Genomic DNA, 21,511 nt, shown 5'->3' with positions numbered 1-21,511 from the left:
GAATATAACTACTATAATACTGTCCTATGTACAAGAATATAACTACTATAATACTGCCCCCTATGTACAAGAATATAACTACTATAATACTGCCCCCTATGTACAAGAATATAACTACTATAATACTGCCCCCTATGTACAAGAATATAACTACTATAATACTGCCCCTATATACAAGAATATAACTACTATAATACTGCCCCCTATGTACAAGAATATAACTACTATAATACTGCCCCTATGTACAAGAATATAACTACTATAATACTGCTCCCATGTACAAGAATATAACTACTATAATACTGCTCCTATGTACAAGAATATAACTACTATAATACTGCCCCCTATGTACAAGAATATAACTACTATAATACTGCCCCCTATGTACAAGAATATAACTACTATAATACTGCCCCATATGTACAAGAATATAACTACTATAATACTGCCCCTATGTACAAGAATATAACTACTATAATACTGCCCCCTATGTACAAGAATATAACTACTATAAAACTGCCCCTATGTACAAGAATATAACTACTATAATACTGCTCCCTATGTACAAGAATATAACTACTATAATACTGCTCCTATGTACAAGAATATAACTACTATAATACTGCTCCTATGTACAACAATATAACTACTATAATACTGCTACTATGTACAAGAATATAACTACTATAATACTGCCCCCTATGTACAAGAATATAACTACTATAATACTGCCCCTATGTACAAGAATATAACTACTATAATACTGCCCCTATATACAAGAATATAACTACTATAATACTGTCCTATATACAAGAATATAACTACTATAATACTGCCCCTATGTACAAGAATATAACTACTATAATACTGCCCCATGTACAAGAATATAACTACTATAATACTGCCCCTATGTACAAGAATATAACTACTATAATACTGCCCCCTATGTACAAGAATATAACTACTATAATACTGCCCCTATGTACAAGAATATAACTACTATAATACTGCCCCCTATATACAAGAATATAACTACAATACTGCTCCTATGTACAACAATATAACTACTATAATACTGCTCCCTATGTACAAGAATATAACTACTATAATACTGCTCCTATGTACAAGAATATAACTACTATAATACTGCTCCATATGTACAAGAATATAACTACTATAATACTGCTCCTATGTACAAGAATATAACTACTATAATACTGCTCCTATGTACAACAATATAACTATTATAATACTGCTCCTATGTACAAGAATATAACTACTATAATACTGCCCCCTATGTACAAGAATATAACTACTATAATACTGCCCCTATGTACAAGAATATAACTACTATAATACTGCCCCTATATAGAAGAATATAACTACTATAATACTGTCCTATATACAAGAATATAACTACTATAATACTGCCCCTATGTACCAGAATATAACTACTATAATACTGCCCCATGTACAAGAATATAACTATTATAATACTGCCCCTATGTACAAGAATATAACTACTATAATACTGCCCCCTATGTACAAGAATATAACTACTATAATACTGCCCCTATGTACAAGAATATAACTACTATAATACTGCCCCCTATATACAAGAATATAACTACTACAATACTGCTCCTATGTACAACAATATAACTACTATAATACTGCTCTCTATGTACAAGAATATAACTACTATAATACTGCTCCTATGTACAAGAATATAACTACTATAATACTGCTCCCTATGTACAAGAATATAACTACTATAATACTGCTCCTATGTACAAGAATATAACTACTATAATACTGCTCCTATGTACAAGAATATAAGTACTATAATACTGCCCCTATGTACAAGAATATAACTAATATAATACTGCCCCATATGTACAAGAATATAACTACTATAATACTGCCCCTATATACAAGAATATAACTACTATAATACTGCCCCCTATGTACAAGAATATAACTACTATAAAACTGCCCCTATGTACAAGAATATAACTACTATAATACTGCTCCCATGTACAAGAATATAACTACTATAATACTGCTCCTATGTACAAGAATATAACTACTATAATACTGCCCCCTATGTACAAGAATATAACTACTATAATACTGCCCCCTATGTACAAGAATATAACTACTATAATACTGCCCCATATGTACAAGAATATAACTACTATAATACTGCCCCTATGTACAAGAATATAACTACTATAATGCTGCCCCTATGTACAAGAATATAACTACTATAATACTGCCCCATATGTACAAGAAAATAACTACTATAATACTGCTCCCATGTACAAGAATATAACTACTATAATACTGCTCCTATGTACAAGAATATAACTACTATAATACTGCTCCTATGTACAACAATATAACTACTATAATACTGCTCCTATGTACAAGAATATAACTACTATAATACTTCCCCCTATGTACAAGAATATAATTACTATAATACTGCCCCTATGTACAAGAATATAACTACTATAATACTGCCCCTATGTACAAGAATATAACTACTATAATACTGCTCCTATGTACAAGAATATAACTACTATAATACTGCTCCCTATGTACAAGAATATAACTACTATAATACTGCTCCTATGTACAAGAATATAACTACTATAATACTGCTCCTATGTACAAGAATATAACTACTATAATACTGCCCCCTATGTACAAGAATATAACTACTACAATACTGCTCCTATGTACAACAATATAACTACTATAATACTGCTCCCTATGTACAAGAATATAACTACTATAATACTGCTCCTATGTACAAGAATATAACTACTATAATACTGCTCCCTATGTACAAGAATATAACTACTATAATACTGCTCCTATGTACAAGAATATAACTACTATAATACTGCTCCTATGTACAAGAATATAACTACTATAATACTGCCCCCTATGTACAAGAATATAACTACTATAATACTGCCCCATATGTACAAGAATATAACTACTATAATACTGCCCCTATATACAAGAATATAACTACTATAATACTGCCCCCTATGTACAAGAATATAACTACTATAAAACTGCCCCTATGTACAAGAATATAACTACTATAATACTGCTCCCATGTACAAGAATATAACTACTATAATACTGCTCCTATGTACAAGAATATAACTACTATAATACTGCCCCCTATGTACAAGAATATAACTACTATAATACTGCCCCCTATGTACAAGAATATAACTACTATAATACTGCCCCATATGTACAAGAATATAACTACTATAATACTGCCCCTATGTACAATAATATAACTACTATAATACTGCCCCTATGTACAAGAATATAACTACTATAAAACTGCCCCATATGTACAAGAATATAACTACTATAATACTGCTCCCATGTACAAGAATATAACTACTATAATACTGCTCCTATGTACAAGAATATAACTACTATAATACTGCTCCTATGTACAACAATATAACTACTATAATACTGCTCCTATGTACAATAATATAACTACTATAATACTGCCCCCTATGTACAAGAATATAACTACTATAATACTGCCCCTATGTACAAGAATATAACTACTATAATACTGCCCCTATATACAAGAATATAACTACTATAATACTGTCCTATATACATGAATATAACTACTATAATACTGCTCCTATGTACAAGAATATAACTACTATAATACTGCCCCATGTACAAGAATATAACTACTATAATACTGTTCCTATGTACAAGAATATAACTACTATAATACTGCTCCTATGTACAAGAATATAACTACTATAATACTGCCCCTTTGTACAAGAATATAACTATTATAATACTGCCCCTATGTTCAAGAATATAACTACTATAATACTGCTCTTATATACAAGAATATAACTCCTATAATACTGCTCCTATGTACAAGAATATAACTACTATAATACTGCTCCTATGTACAAGAATATAACTACTGTAATACTGCTCCTATGTACAAGAATATAACTACTATAATACTGCTCCTATGTACAAGAATATAACTACTATAATACTGCCCCTATGTACAAGAATATAACTCCTATAATACTGCTCCTATGTACAAGAATATAACTCCTATAATACTGCCCCTATGTACAAGAATGTAACTACTATAATACTGCTCCCATGTACAAGAATATAACTACTATAATACTGCTCCTATGTACAAGAATATAACTACTATAATACTGCTCCTATGTACAAGAATATAACTACTATAATACTGCTCCTATGTACAAGAATATAACTACTATAATACTGCCCCCTATGTACAAGAATATAACTGCTATAATACTGCCCCCTATGTACAAGAATATAACTACTATAATACTGCTCCTATGTACAAGAATATAACTACTATAATACTGCTCCTATGTACAAGAATATAACTACTATAATACTGCCCCTATGTACAAGAATATAACTCCTATAATACTGCTCCTATGTACAAGAATATAACTACTATAATACTGCCCCCTATGTACAAGAATATAACTACTATAATACTGCCCCTATATACAAGAATATAACTACTATAATGCTGTCCTATGTACAAGAATATAACTACTATAATACTGCCCCCTATGTACAAGAATATAACTACTATAATACTGCCCCTATGTACAAGAATATAACTACTATAATACTGCCCCTATGTACAAGAATATAACTACTATAATACTGCTCCCATGTACAAGGATATAACTACTATAATACTGCTCCTATGTACAACAATATAACTACTATAATACTGCTCCTATGTACAACAATATAACTACTATAATACTGCCCCTATGTACAAGAATATAACTACTATAATACTGCCCCATGTACAAGAATATAACTATTATAATACTGCTCCTATGTACAAGAATATAACCACTATAATACTGCTCCTATGTACAAGAATATAACTACTATAACACTGCCCCCTATGTACAAGAATATAACTACTATAATACTGCCCCTTTGTACAAGAATATAACTATTATAATACTGCCCCTATGTACAAGAATATAACTACTATAATACTGCTTCTATGTACAAGAATATAACTACTATAATACTGCTCCTATGTATAAAAATATAACTACTATAATACTGCTCCTATGTACAAGAATATAACTACTATAATACTGCTCCTATGTACAAGAATATAACTACTATAATACTGCCTCTATGTACAAGAATATAGCTACTATAATACTGCTCCTATGTAGAAGAATATAACTACTCTAATACTGCTCTTAAATGCAAGAATATAACTACTATAATACTTCTTCTATGTACAAGAATATAACTCCTATAATACTGCTCCTATGTACAAGAATATAACTACTATAATACTGCTCCTATGTACAAGAATATAACTACTATAATACTGCTCCTATGTACAAGAATATGACTACTATAATACTGTCCCTGTGTACAAGAATATGACTACTATAATACTGCCCCTATGTACAAGAATATAACTCCTATAATACTGCCCCCATGAACAATAATATAACTACTATAATACTGCTCCTATGTACAAGAATATAACTACTATAATACTGCCCCTATTTACAAGAATATAATCACTATAATACTGCCCCCTATGTACAATAATGTAACTACTATAATACTGCTCCTATGTTCAAGAATATAACTACTATAATACTGCTCCTATGTACAAGAATATAACTACTATAATACTGCCCCTATGTACAAGAATATAATCACTATAATACTGCCCCCTATGTACAATAATATAACTACTATAATACTGCTCCTATGTACAAGAATATAACTACTATAATACTGCCCCCTATGTACAAGAATATAACTACTATAATACTGCTCCTATGTTCAAGAATATAACTACTATAATACTCCTCCTATGTACAAGAATATAACTACTATAATACTGCCCCTATGTACAAGAATATAACTACTATAATACTGCCCCTATGTACAACAATATAACTACTATAATACTGCTCCTATGTACAACAATATAACTACTATAATACTGCCCCTATGTACAAGAATATAACTACTATAATACTGCCCCATGTACAAGAATATAACTATTATAATACTGCTCCTATGTACAAGAATATAACTACTATAATACTGCTCCTATGTACAAGAATATAACTACTATAACACTGCCCCCTATGTACAAGAATATAACTACTATAATACTGCCCCTTTGTACAAGAATATAACTATTATAATACTGCCCCTATGTACAAGAATATAACTACTATAATACTGCTTCTATGTACAAGAATATAACTACTATAATACTGCTCCTATGTATAAAAATATAACTACTATAATACTGCTCCTATGTACAAGAATATAACTACTATAATACTGCTCCTATGTACAAGAATATAACTACTATAATACTGCCTCTATGTACAAGAATATAGCTACTATAATACTGCTCCTATGTAGAAGAATATAACTACTCTAATACTGCTCTTAAATGCAAGAATATAACTACTATAATACTTCTCCTATGTACAAGAATATAACTCCTATAATACTGCTCCTATGTACAAGAATATACCTACTATAATACTGCTCCTATGTACAAGAATATAACTACTATAACTACTATAATACTGCTCCTATGTACAAGAATATAACTACTATAATACTACTCCTATGTACAAGAATATAACTACTATAACTACTATAATACTGCTCCTATGTACAAGAATATGACTACTATAATACTGTCCCTGTGTACAAGTATATGACTACTATAATACTGCCCCTATGTACAAGAATATAACTCCTATAATACTGCCCCCATGAACAATAATATAACTACTATAATACTGCTCCTATGTACAAGAATATAACTACTATAATACTGCCCCTATGTACAAGAATATAATCACTATAATACTGCCCCCTATGTACAATAATATAACTACTATAATACTGCTCCTATGTTCAAGAATATAACTACTATAATACTGCTCCTATGTACAAGAATATAACTACTATAATACTGCCCCTATGTACAAGAATATAATCACTATAATACTGCCCCCTATGTACAATAATATAACTACTATAATACTGCTCCTATGTACAAGAATATAACTACTATAATACTGCCCCCTATGTACAAGAATATAACTACTATAATACTGCTCCTATGTTCAAGAATATAACTACTATAATACTCCTCCTATGTACAAGAATATAACTACTATAATACTGCCCCTGTGTACAAGAATATAACTACTATAATACTGCCCCTATGTACAAGAATATAACTACTATAATACTGCTCCTATGTTCAAGAATCTAACTACTATAATACTCCTCCTATGTTCAAGAATATAACTACTATAATACTGCCCCTATGTACAAGAATATAATCACTATAATACTGCCCCCTATGTACAATAATATAACTACTATAATACTGCTCCTATGTTCAAGAATATAACTACTATAATACTGCTCCTATGTACAAGAATATAACTACTATAATACTGCCCCTATGTACAAGAATATAATCACTATAATACTGCCCCCTATGTACAATAATATAACTACTATAATACTGCTCCTATGTACAAGAATATAACTACTATAATACTGCCCCCTATGTACAAGAATATAACTACTATAATACTGCTCCTATGTTCAAGAATATAACTACTATAATACTCCTCCTATGTACAAGAATATAACTACTATAATACTGCCCCTATGTACAAGAATATAACTACTATAATACTGCCCCTATGTACAAGAATATAACTACTATAATACTGCTCCTATGTTCAAGAATCTAACTACTATAATACTCCTCCTATGTTCAAGAATATAACTACTATAATACTGCCCCTATGTACAAGAATATAACTACTATAATACTGCCCCTATGTACAAGAATATAACTACTATAATACTGCCCCTATGTACAAGAATATAACTACTATAATACTGCCCCTATGTACAGGAATATAACAACTACTATAATTCTGTTCCCTGTTTACAAGTTCAGTGAATATAAAAAGTTTGCACCCCCTTGGAAAAAATCCAGGTTTGTATCATTTAAAAAAAAATCATACCAAAAAGAATACTTTTCATCTGTAATGTCACCTAAAGTCTGTACAAATCCACTGATTAAAAAATATAATTGTGGATGTGGTTGTGTTCAGAATCAGCCGATCACTTTTCCCCTCATGTTACATAGTAGTCAGTGCTCGGCCGCCATCATTTACAGCGATTCTGATTAACCTCATAGAAAGGTTAGCTGTTCCAGTAGGATTTTGCTGGCATTAGATCTACAATGGACACTGTGAAGACATCATCAACAACTGGCTTAAATTTGGCACAAGTGTGACATTACTTAGAACTGGACATCTCTCAAAAATTTATGACAAGAAAAGAAAAAAATTGATCCCAACGGTTGTAAAGAGACCAAGAGCAACATTAAAGGAGCTCTGTCAAGTCTCTTACAAATGTATTTTGTCTGGTGAAACCAAAGTTGAATTTTTTTGGCCTTCATTATTACAAAAGATGTTTGGCGAAAGCCAACATTGCTCATCACCAAAAAAAATGATACCCACAGTGAGGCATGGTGGGGGCAGAATTGTGCTTTTGGGTTGTTTTTAGCTGGAACCAGAGCTTTAGTCAAGTCCTCAGAAATGCAGAGGGGACCTTAAGGGAATGGTGCAAAAGCAAATGCAAGAGACCTCAATGTATTGAAGCAACTGTAACTACAATGGCCCTGCCCCATACAGCCTCATATACAGTTATATGAAAAAGTTTGGGCACCCCTATTAATCTTAAGCTTAATGTTTTATAAAAATTGGTGTTTTTGCAGCAGCTATTTCAGTTTGATATATGTAATAACTGTTGGACACAGTAATGTTTCTGCCTTGAAATGAGGTTTATTGTACTAACAGAAAATGTGCAATCTGCATTCAAACAAAATGTGTCAGGTGCATAAGTATGGGCACCCTTATCATTTTCTTGTTTTAAATACTCCTACCTACTTTTTACTGACTTACTAAAGCACTTTTTTTGGTTTTGTAACCTCATTGAGCTTTGAACTTCATAGCCAGGTGTATGCAATCATGAGAAAAGCTACTTAAAGTGGCCACTTGCAAGTTGTTCTCCTGTTTGAATCTCCTCTGAAGAGTGGCATCATGGGCTCCTCAAAACAACTGTCAAATGATCTGAAAACAAAGATTATTCAACATAGTTGTTCAGGGGAAGGATACAAAAAGCTGTCTCAGCGATTTAACCTGTCAGTTTCCACTGTGAGGAACATAGTAAGGAAATGGAAGAACACAGGGACAGTTCTTGTTAAGGCCAGAAGTGGCAGGCCAAGAAAAACATTAGAAAGGCAGAGAAGAAGAATGGTGAGATCAGTCAAGGACAATCCTCAGACCACCTCCAGAGAGCTGCAGCATCAACTTGCTGCAGATGGTGTCACTGTACATCGGTCAACTATACAACGCACTTTGCACAAGGAGAAGCTGTATGGGAGAGTGATGCGAAAGAAGCCGTTTCTGCAAGCACTTCACAAACAGAGTCGGCTGAGGTTTGCAAAAGCACATTTGGAGAAGCCAATTTCTTTTTGGAAGAAGGTCCTGTGGACTGATGAAACAAAGATTGAGTTGTTTGGTCATACAAAAAGGCGTTATGCATGGCGGCAAAAAAACACAGCATTCCAATAAAAACACTTGCTACCCACAGTAAAATTTGGTGGAGGTTCCATCATGCTTTGGGGCTGTGTGGCCAATGCCGGCACCGGGAATCTTGTTAAAGTTGAGGGACGCATGGATTCCACTCAGTATCAGCAGATTCTTGACAATAATGTTTAAGAATCAGTGACAAAGTTGAAGTTACGCAGGGGATGGATCTTTCAGCAAGACAATGATCCAAAACACCGCTCCAAATCTACTCAGGCATTCATGCAGAGGAACAATTACAATGTTCGGGAATGGCCATCCCAGTCCCCAGACCTGAATATCATTGAACATCTGTGGGATCATTTGAAGAGGGCTGTCCATGCTCGGCGACCATCAAACTTAACTGAACTGGAATTGTTTTGTAAAGAGGAATGGTCAAAATACCTTCATCCAGGATCCAGGAAATCATTAAAAGCTACAGGAAGCGACTAGAGGCTGTTATTTTTGCAAAAGGAGGATCTACTAAATATTAATGTCACTTTTCTGGTGAGGTGCCCATACTTATGCACCTTTCAAATTTTGTTTGAATGCAGATTGCACATTTTCTGTTAGTACAATAAACCTCATTTCAAGGCAGAAACATTACTGTGTCCAACAGTTATTACATAGATCAAACTGAAATAGCTGTTGCAAAAACACCAATTTTTATAAAACATTAAGCTTAAGATTAATCGGGGTGCCCAAACTTTTTCATATAACTGTATTGATCTGAATGTGTGGGAGAACTTCATATTTCTTCAGATTTGCTCAGGGCTCCTCTATAATATCTATTATCGCTGGGTTATTATATTGTGATGACGTAGAAGCTTCAGGTCGATTCTCCTCTATTCCGTATTTCGTATCACACGTTTCCTCCTTATATAAATAGATTTTCCCCCCGCGATCCTATTGATTTCAGTGTAATATCTTGTGCTTTGTTGGTTTTGTCCTTTGCACCTCTCTGTATCTTTATTATGGAGTTCTGGGTTTATAAAGAATCTTTCTCCATTTTCCTCTGATCGATTGTAATGTAATAAGCGGGGGGGCATTGGGTTATCATTGTGGGGTTCATTTCTGGGTGTCTCCAGGGTTCGGTGCAGGATGGATGCAGTTACATGTAATGAGAATTTTACGGCCGGATCGAGCTCTTTCATTCCATCGCTGATACATTTATTATTCGACTTCAGGAATTTACGTGTTTCTTTCTATGAATTCTAATCAATTGTTTTCGATCTTTCTGTACATATAAAGGTAACAGAGGAGTCTGCAGATCTAGATGCCAGATCAGCTCTCTGCAGGAATCTAATATATATCAGTCCTGTACATACTATTCATTTAATTGGGAGGCTTGGTTTCCTACTTATTCCGCACATTGACCTTGAGTGCACTCTCTTCTCAAGTCTTTGATCACATAGGTTTTCTACACCACTTTATGTCAAACTTTTCTAGAGGAAACGTAAAAGCAAAGCTGATATCCTGTCTCCTGCTTACAACAATTCCCTTGTTACACCCTCCTCCCCCAGTGGAGTCAGTTTTGACTGGAGTGTCCCTTTAAGCAGTTGATACATTACTTTCCCTGCTCTTTCCCCCCTTTATGTAGCACTCAAAAAAAGAATGTGGGAAAAGTAAAAGTGGCTATTGTATTTGGGCTATTGTATTTGTTGGCTGCTCAACAAAACCTCCCCGTATATTATGGAATTGCTCTATTAGTAATTGTCCGGTTTATTAGTGTTTGCTAATATCCGGTTCACTAAGCAAAATGCACCAGGATTATGACTGCACCAAATAAAATGGCAGGAGACTCAAATTATAGTCCACGTTCACAAGTTCAGTATTTGGTCAGTATTTTACATCAATATTTGTAAGCCAATTGTTTCTATTATACTTTTCTTCTGATTGTTCCACTCCTGGTTTTGACTCACAAAATAATTATATAAAATACTGACCTAATACTGAACATGTGAACTTGGCTTCATTGAAGAGGTTTTCCAGGATTGGAAAAATAATAGACACTTTCCTAAAAAACAGCACTGAAGTGGATGGGGCTGAGCTGCAATAACACAACCTGTGGGCAGGGGTGAAGTGTCTTCAATAGAAAACAGACATTTTTTTTAGCCTGAAAATTCCCTTTAATTGTCTGTGGACCATTTTTATGATGCTAAATATTGGCATAAAGTGTTTTAGATATGAGAAGCAGCATGGAGAAGGAGACTGAGTAACAAGGCTAGTGAGCCGTGCTAAAATGTATCATTTTCAATGTCTGAAAAATATGGTGCATTTTAGGGCAATAATGAAGCTCCAAAGGTCCAGTCCTCCTCCTCTCTGAAAAGGCAAATTGTGCACTTAATTACCCCAAGGAGCATTGCATGGCCCCTAAGTCTCCTTACACTGGCATGTCAGGCAGGTCGCTCTCCACAAGGAGAGACGTTACCCCTTAGATCCCAGGTCAATAATGATACATTTTACAATTAAATTGCTACAAATCTTATTGAAATTGCTGCAATGAATCTTCTGAAACCTATATATATGGGGCAGACATATCACTGGTGCAACCTGTGCAGCCGCAGAGGGACCCAAGAGATAAGGGGGCCACTTTTGCGACCAGCATCTGCCATAGACAGAACTATTGGACTACAAAGAGTCTATATTACAAAGGGACCATATTTTGTTCTTGCACAGGGTCCCTTTTCACTGTTTGCTTATTTGTTGTTTGTTTGGTTTATTGATAAACTCGCTACAAATAATAAACATTTAAAAACAAAATCATGAAGAAACAAATAAATATTTGATTTTTTTATTTACTGCTAATGATTGTAACATTCAGCTAAATGAAACCCAAACGCTCAATCCATTAAAGTCACGGAGACCTATTTTCCCTGTTAACTCCATCTCATATCCTCACCCAATTACGTCTCCCAGGACACCCAAAGCGCAGACATTTAATCAAATTTACTAGCACAGTAACGATCGATAAGCTACTTACTCTAAAGACGTCTAATATATGTTCCTGGATGGGGCACCAGACTTGTCAGATTTAAATATTTCATTGCAGTTCTTAGTAAGATCTAGAATGGAAATTACCTTCCACGTAGGCGATGTTTGGTGGCTGATTGTTCTTAAAGGGCCACACATCCTATAATCAACAGTCCAGCAGCTTTTCACTAGGAGCTACTGATACCTGGCGGCTTCAGCACTTGAGATACATGACATAAAGTAGCGATCATAGCGGGCAGGGAGGTTTTTGCACTTGTCCTCATTCTTTCCATTAACGGAGAATGCGCTTATTTCTCTCCAGCCTAAGATGGCTGATAACAGAGAGTAAGAGATTCCTTTCACACGCATGTGCACATTTATGCAAAATCTTTTTAATAAATATTACCATAAGGGTGCGGCCGTGCGATGTGATTGTCCGCTCTGTCAAAACTTTGCGAACTATCAGCGGGCTAACGGCTACGAAAAATTTGTTACACAATTGTGCGGACAATGATTGGCTGGGGTACATGGAGTTTTAGCCCCGCAGCCAGAGATGCCGTGTGTCTTCAATCTGATGCCAAAAAATAAATGGATGCAACAGGGGCGTACATAGAAATCATGGGGCCCCATAGCAGAAGTTCTAATTGGACCCCCCTCCAAAAAAAAAAAAAGAAAAACTTAAATAATTGTTAGGGATCACAGAAGAGCAGATCTCACAACTTTCCAGCCTTTACATAGTAATTTTCCTCCTGCTAAAGTCTTAGATTCCTCTTTCATTGCCCCCATAAAATATGATGATAATAATAATCTTTATTTTTATATAGCGCTAACATATTTCGCTGCACTTTACAGACATCATCATCGCAGTCCCCATTGGGGCTCAAAATTTAAATTCCCTATCAGGATGTCTTTGAATTGTGGGAAGAAACTGGAGAAAATCCACACAAACACGGGGAGAACATACAAACTGTTTGCAGATGTTGTCCTTGGTGGGATTTCAACCAAGGACCCCAGCGCTGCAAGGTTGCAGTGCTAACCACTGAGCCACCGTACTGCCCTACAAGCAAAAGTGCCCCCTAAACACAGTATGATACCCCCCATGGTGAATTCCTTTACATGCACAGTATAATGACCCTACTGTACCCACCTCAACTCCCAAGGCAAAGAATGGTGACGACAACACAGTATGATCCCCCAACTGTGACCCCCACACAGCCCTCCATGCAGTATAATGGGCCTACATACAGTATAATGGCCAGCACTAGCCCTCCAAACAGTAACATGGCCCCCACACAGCCCTCCAAGCAGTATGATGGACCCCACACAAACCTTCACACTGTATAATTGCTTGCACACAGTATAATGGCCCCACATACTCCGCCAAATAATATAATGGCCCCACATAACCCTCCAAATATTATAATGGCCCCACATAGCCTTCCATATAGTATAATGCACCCCCCATGGTTCTCCAAGCAATATAATGCACCCCCCATGGTCCTCAATGCAATATAATGCACCCCCATGGTCCTCCACGCAATATAATGTGGCCCTCGTGATTCTCCACACAGTATAGTTCGAGCCCCATAAAGCATAGTGTGGCCCCCATAGGGCATAGTGCGGCCCATAGGGCAAAACTCAGCCACAGTCCTCCAGTAATATGGGCACCACATACTCACTGATTAAAAAATAAATAAATAAATACACACCGGCCGCTCCTCGTTCCCCCGCTGCTTTAGTCTCTGCAGCGCGTCTCTGACCCAGTGGCGCGATGAAGTGACGTCATCGCTCCGCTGCGTCAGACGCAGAGGGGGAATGATGGGAGAGGGAGTGTCACATGACGTTTCCTCCTCCATCATTGCTTTCAACTGTATCGGCATCTGCTGATACAGTTGAATGCGGGTCAGGGCAGCGCTGGCTGTGCGGGGGGCCCGATGCAGTAGGGGCCCGATGCGGGCTCTGACATCGGGCTTCCCCGGCTCACAGACGCGTAGCCTGCTGCTATTGGTGGTACGCTTTTACCATTAAGTTCCCAAATTATTCTGCCATACAGGATGTAAAAATACTTCCATACCATGTCCAAATAATATTACAATGAAGTAACCATAAAAAATGCTAGATATTTCACATACAATACAGCAATTCAGCCAATAAATAAAACTGCCATACAATGCATAAATAACATCTAACTCCACTATCCAAACAACGTGACCACAAAGTGTTCATGCAACTTTGATCATATTTCACTCATAATGCCGCCATTTAATATTGAAATAAAAAAACAACTTAGTGTCCAAATAATAACACAATATAAGGATTGAAGAGGCAGAAAGAAACGTAGGACTCTATCGCAGTGTGAACAGGGGCTAAGGCTGATCGGATTGGATGTGACCGATCTAAGTAATTGTAAGACTATTAGAATTAATGGTCAGGCCAGTATTTTACACGTCTCCTGAGGGCTCTTAGTGCTAATATGATTGATGAAGGATCTATAAGAAGTATTGACGGTTACAGTGTGTGGTCAATGCCGGCCTGTAATGTTTAGAGTACTGATTTCTGTCAGGAGATTCTCACTGCAGATTCGCCTGATGATCAGAATTATACAGTCATGCCACCATTGGAGCTTATGAATATTATCAAATAACATCAAGATTTGAGTATCCTGCATTTTGGTTAGGTTTTTTAAAGTCTGTCTAAATTGTATTTTTTTTAATTATTGATCAGCCTTTGCATAGTTATGAATCTTTGCAATATACTCCATGACCTTTACTTGCTTCCTTAATGCCTATATACCATGATAAAGTGCTGTTTTAACTGCTTCTTCATGCTTATTTTGTAGCTGCTTTGAACTGTTCTTGTGATAAGCCTTACTAAAACTCTGTTTACAAACACTGAAAGTTCCACAGCACGAGGGAGGGGAACAGAGAAGGTTGGACTATTTACAAGGCGAAAATAGAGTTCAACTTCTATTCTTGATAGAGCAGCAGTTCAAAGCAGCTTCATAAAAAAAAGATGACACGGTAGTTAAAATGTGGTGCTTGGGAGAGAAGAAAGCAAACTATGATAATGGCGTGTGCTACAAAGTCTCATAACTTTACAAAGGCTGATCAAAAAATAGGAAAAAAAATATTTACTTTCTAATGCAATCCTAGAGAAGAAACAGTGGAAAATAAAATAACAAATGTGGATTATGTGCTAGTGCTACTCTCAGACTACTGCTCAGACTACTACTTCTACTCAGACTACTACTGCTACTCAGACTACTACTCAGACTACTACTCAGACTACTACTACTACTCAGACTACTACTGCTACTCAGACTACTACTCAGACTACTACTACTACTCAGACTACTACTCAGACTACTGCTCTGGTTTGTCCTGCTTTTCTTCTCCCAGTTTTTCACTGTGCTGCATTTTGACAGCAATATTATAAAAAGCTCTTTGTCCAGATTGTGCACAAACCATCAATGATCCCCTTTATCCAATAATTTTATAATGTTTTTTACTTGGTGTAAATATCGCTGTCCTCCTGAATCCTGCCGGCGTTATATTCCTTTTGTTCCTGAATCCTGCATCTTTCTACTCCTGAGATAATAACCCCTTCTTCCCTTGTAAATCTAGTCTTATTAGCCAAGTAGGCGTTATCCTCAGCTCTTCTCTGTTGGTGTATTCTAGAGGACCCCATTTCGTTGGCTTAAAAAAAGCTGATTTGTACAAAAGGAAGAAAAGGTTAAAGGGGTTAAAGGAATGGAGAGAAGTCGGGGGAAAAGTAAAACATGGCCAAATTCAGGTGAACAAAACAATTTACACAAAGTAATAAAATACATATTTATGACATATTTAAGGGACTTATGTCTCCTGAAAGTATCTCCATATTGTTCAATGCAAACTAGCAATATAACAGAGATCTAGCAGAAGAACAATGTATCAAAAAGACCCACTAAATATCATAAATGTAAAGAGCAGTGTATGAGTATCTAAAACATAATGTATGAGTATCTAAAACATAACCTTTATTATGTCCTCTAAAATCAATAGTCCCAGTATTTAAACAACACTACATTACCATATACTAGTAATATATAGTGAGTGTATCGCAATACCGATAGTCACTACCAAGAGAGGTGCATTAAAATCATACCAGCCCTCGCGACACCCGCGCCAGGTTCTGCAGAGTTGCCTATATGATAGAGAAGCCTATGGGATATATGAGGCAGGATCCATAAAGCTGAATGCTACATTGTATCTTTCTTCCTGCATCTGATACATTTTTTTTAAATTGTTCAGTGTCTTATTTATATATTTCCTGGACTCAAATGACCCTTCCCACATGCCCCAGACCAGGGTCATCGCCCCTCAGGGGTCGGCCGTTGGACCCTTTTTTTCCTCAATTATTTAATTCTTTATTAATGTAATGTAACAAAAATTAACAATAAAAGGTTCCAAGCGAGCAGCTGCTGCAAAGACATTCTGTGAAAAATGTGGTTTCCTTAGCAACAGGAATCCTCTGAAACGTCTCAAAATAGACGACGCTCTCACACTCTCCAAAGTTTTAATAATTTGCACGTCAATTGGCTGGGACAGGCTGGTGCCAATGATCTGAGTCCTACAGGGCAGGAGATCGTGCCAAGACGACGGCACCAGCCGGACCTGTGACCTGGACAGTCCTCGCTGCCTTGTTTCTAACGAGTAGGATCAGACCCAAGATCAAGTAGCATTTGGGGGGTCTCTTCAAGCTCTGGACTCTCTAATCCCCCGAGACCTCTCCATTAAAGACACAATGTATCATACCCCTATATACAGTGAAATGGTAACAATGTGGCCGGACTATCAGAGGTTCTGGATTATCAGATGATCTTAGATGATTCAGAAGCTCGTTTACTCGTCGGTTCTGGTCATTTTTCTCCTTAAGGTCTTGATAAATTCTACATTTTATTGCAGTTCTGGGCTGGAAAAAGTTTCTGATTATCAGACTTTCAGGCTCTGCAATGGCAACTATGTTGGTTGTCACTCTCTGACATCTGAAATCTGAGGGACTTGTACATATCGGGGATTTTCTGGTGAATGGTCCTTAAAGTTCGTGATTTTGCTCCAATGGATGAGTCTCAATGATAGAAGTACCTAATAAAAGTCTTCCCAGCAGCACGTAAAACCCTGAATAAAGTCACCCGAGCGTGCCAACCACTAGAGTCTCCAAACAATGGCAAAACAATTCAAAGACCAAAAACACTAAAAATAAAAATAACTTTTTATCATGGAAGATTAATATTATGAGTTAATCTGCAGCTTGTGCTTTTTGGGGCACTGTACTGATAATATAGTTTATTAAGGCATTGTGTTGCTAGTGTTTATTGGGGGCACTCTGTCAGTAATCACTCTAGTATAGTATTGATTTCTGGGCATTCTGCTGATATTTTATATTGGGGGTGCTCTGCTGGTGGTACTGTTTATAGGGGTATTCTGCAATACTGTTTACTGGGGTCACTTCAGTGATAGTATTGCTTGTTACAGTAGTGTCCTGGTGATGTTTATTCAGGGAATTATGCGATATTGCTTATTGGGGCACTCTAGTGGAAGTATGGTAATTGGGGGCACTCTGTTGGTAGTATGGTAATTGGGGGCACTCTGGTGGTAGTATGGTAATTGGGGGCACTTTGGCGCTAGTATGGTAATTGGGGGCACTCCGGTGGTAGAATGGTAATTGGGGGCACTCTGGTGTTAGTATGGTAATTGGGGGCACTCTAGTGGAAGTATGGTAATTGGGGGCACTCTGGTGGTAGTATGGTAATTGGGGGCACTCTGTTGGTAGTATAGTAATTGGGGGCACTCTGGTGATAGTATGGTAATTGGGGGCACTCTGGTGGTAGTATGGTAATTGGGGGCACTCTGGTGGTAGCATGGTAATTGGGGGCACTCTGGTGGTAGTATGGTAATTGGGGGCACTATGGTGGTAGAATGGTAATTGGGGGCACTCTGTTGGTAGTATGGTAATTGGGGGCACTCTGGTGGTAGTATGGTAATTGGGGGCACTTTGGCGCTAGTATGGTAATTGGGGGCACTCTGGTGGTAGAATGGTAATTGGGGGCACTCTGGTGTTAGTATGGTAATTGGGGGCACTCTAGTGGAAGTATGGTAATTGGGGGCACTCTGGTGGTAGTATGGTAATTGGGGGCACTCTGTTGGTAGTATAGTAATTGGGGGCACTCTGGTGGTAGTATGGTAATTGGGGGCACTCTGGTGGTAGTATGGTAATTGGGGGCACTCTGGTGGTAGCATGGTAATTGGGGGCACTCTGGTGGTAGTATGGTAATTGGGGGCACTATGGTGGTAGAATGGTAATTGGGGGCACTCTGGTGTTAGTATGGTAACTGAGGGCACTCTGGTGGTAGTATGGTAATTGGGGGCACTCTGGTGGTAGTATGGTAATTGGGGGCACTCTGGCGGTAGTATGGTAATTGGGGGCACTTTGGTGGTTGTATGGTAAATGGGGGCACTCTGGTGGTAGTATGGAAATTGGGGGCACTCTAGTGGAAGTATGGTAATTGGGGGCACTCTGGTGTTAGTATGGTAATTGGGGGCACTATGGTGGTAGAATGGTAATTGGGGGCACTCTGGTGGTAGTATGGTAATTGGGGGCACTATGGTGGTAGAATGGTAATTGGGGGCACTCTGGTGTTAGTATGGTAATTGGGGGCACTCTAGTGGAAGTATGGTAATTGGGGGCACTCTGGTGGTAGTATGGTAATTGGGGGCACTCTGTTGGTAGTATAGTAATTGGGGGCACTCTGGTGGTAGTATGGTAATTGGGGGCACTCTGGTGGTAGTATGGTAATTGGGGGCACTCTGGTGGTAGCATGGTAATTGGGGGCACTCTGATGGTAGTATGGTAATTGAGGGCACTCTGGTGGTAGTATGGTAATTGGGGGCACTATGGTGGTAGCATGGTAATTGGGGGCACTCTGGTGGTAGTATGGTAATTGGGGGCACTATGGTGGTAGAATGGTAATTGGGGGCACTCTGGTGTTAGTATGGTAATTGGGGGCACTCTAGTGGAAGTATGGTAATTGGGGGCACTCTGGTGGTAGTATGGTAATTGGGGGCACTCTGTTGGTAGTATAGTAATTGGGGGCACTCTGGTGGTAGTATGGTAATTGGGGGCACTCTGGTGGTAGTATGGTAATTGGGGGCACTCTGGTGGTAGCATGGTAATTGGGGGCACTCTGATGGTAGTATGGTAATTGAGGGCACTCTGGTGGTAGCATGGTAATTGGGGGCACTCTGGTGGTAGTATGGTAATTGGGGGCACTATGGTGGTAGAATGGTAATTGGGGGCACTCTGGTGTTAGTATGGTAACTGAGGGCACTCTGGTGGTAGTATGGTAATTGGGGGCACTCTGGTGGTAGTATGGTAATTGGGGGCACTCTGGCGGTAGTATGGTAATTGGGGGCACTCTGGTGGTTGTATGGTAAATGGGGGCACTCTGGTGGTAGTATGGAAATTGGGGGCACTCTAGTGGAAGTATGGTAATTGGGGGCACTCTGGTGTTAGTATGGTAATTGAGGGCACTCTGGTGGTAGTATGGTAATTGGGGACACTCTGGTGGTTGTATGGTAATTGGGTGTACTCTGGTGGTAGAATGGTAATTGGGGGCACTCTGGTGGTTGTATGGTAAATGGAGGCACTCTGGTGGTAGTATGGAAATTGGGGGCACTCTAGTGGAAGTATGGTATTTGGGGGCACTCTGGTGTTAGTATGGTAATTGAGGGCACTCTGGTGGTAGTATGGTAATTGGGGGCACTCTGGTGGTTGTATGGTAATTGGGGGCACTCTGGTGGTAGAATGGTAATTGGGGGCGCTCTGGTGGTTGTATGGTAAATGGGGGCACTCTGGTGGTAGTATGGAAATTGGGGGCACTCTAGTGGAAGTATGGTAATTGGGGGCACTCTGGTGGTAGTATGGTAATTGGGGGCACTCTGGCGGTAGTATGGTAATTGGGGGCACTCTGGTAGTAGTATGGTAATTAGGGGCACTCTGGTGTTAGCATGGTAATTGGGGGCACTCTGGTGGTAGTATGGTAATTGGGGGCACTCTGGTGGAAGTATGGTAATTGGGGGCACTCTGGTGGTTGTATGGTAATTGGGGGCACTCTGGTGGTAGTATAGTAATTGAGGGCACTCTGGTGGTAATATGGTAATTAGGGGCACTCTGGTGGTAGTATGGTAATTGGGGGCACTCTGGTGGTTGTATGGTAAATGGGGGCACTCTGATGGTAGTATGGTAATTGGGGGCACTCTGGCGGTAGTATGGTAATTGGGGGCACTCTAGTGGTAGAATGCTAATTGGGGGCACTCTGGTGGTACAATGGTAATTGGGGGCACTCTGGTGGTAGTATGGTAATTGGGGGCACTCTGGTGGTAATATAGTAATTGAGGGCACTCTGGTGGTAGTATGGTAATTGGGGGCACTCTGGTGGTTGTATGGTAATTGGGGGCACTCTGGTGGTAGTATAGTAATTGAGGGCACTCTTGTGGTAATATGGTAATTGGGGGCACTCTGGTGGTAGTATGGTAATTGGGGGCACTCTGGTGGTTGTATGGTAAATGGGGGCACTCTGGTGGTAGTATGGTAATTGGGGGCACTCTGGTGGTAGTATGGTAATTGGGGGCACTCTGGTGGTTGTATGGTAAATGGGGGCACTCTGATGGTAGTATGGTAATTGGGGGCACTCTGGCGGTAGTATGGTAATTGGGGGCACTCTAGTGGTAGAATAGTAA

At 38.0% G+C, this 21,511-nt stretch overlaps 1 protein-coding gene across 1 annotated transcript in view; it reads right to left on the bottom strand.

Annotated features, from left to right (window-relative positions):
• KLHL4 (kelch like family member 4) overlaps nt 1-21,511 on the bottom strand; it is a 351,644-nt gene that overhangs the window by 298,252 nt on the left and 31,881 nt on the right. The window lies entirely within an intron of this gene.

This window comes from Phyllobates terribilis, unplaced genomic scaffold, assembly GCF_046119375.1.
Source record: "Phyllobates terribilis strain yellow unplaced genomic scaffold, ASM4611937v1 Scaffold_7__3_contigs__length_470593459, whole genome shotgun sequence".
In the NCBI taxonomy this organism is placed as follows: Eukaryota; Metazoa; Chordata; class Amphibia; order Anura; family Dendrobatidae; genus Phyllobates; species Phyllobates terribilis.
Note: the sequence above shows the minus strand (reverse complement) of the source record. Positions and strands in the feature narration are given on the sequence as shown.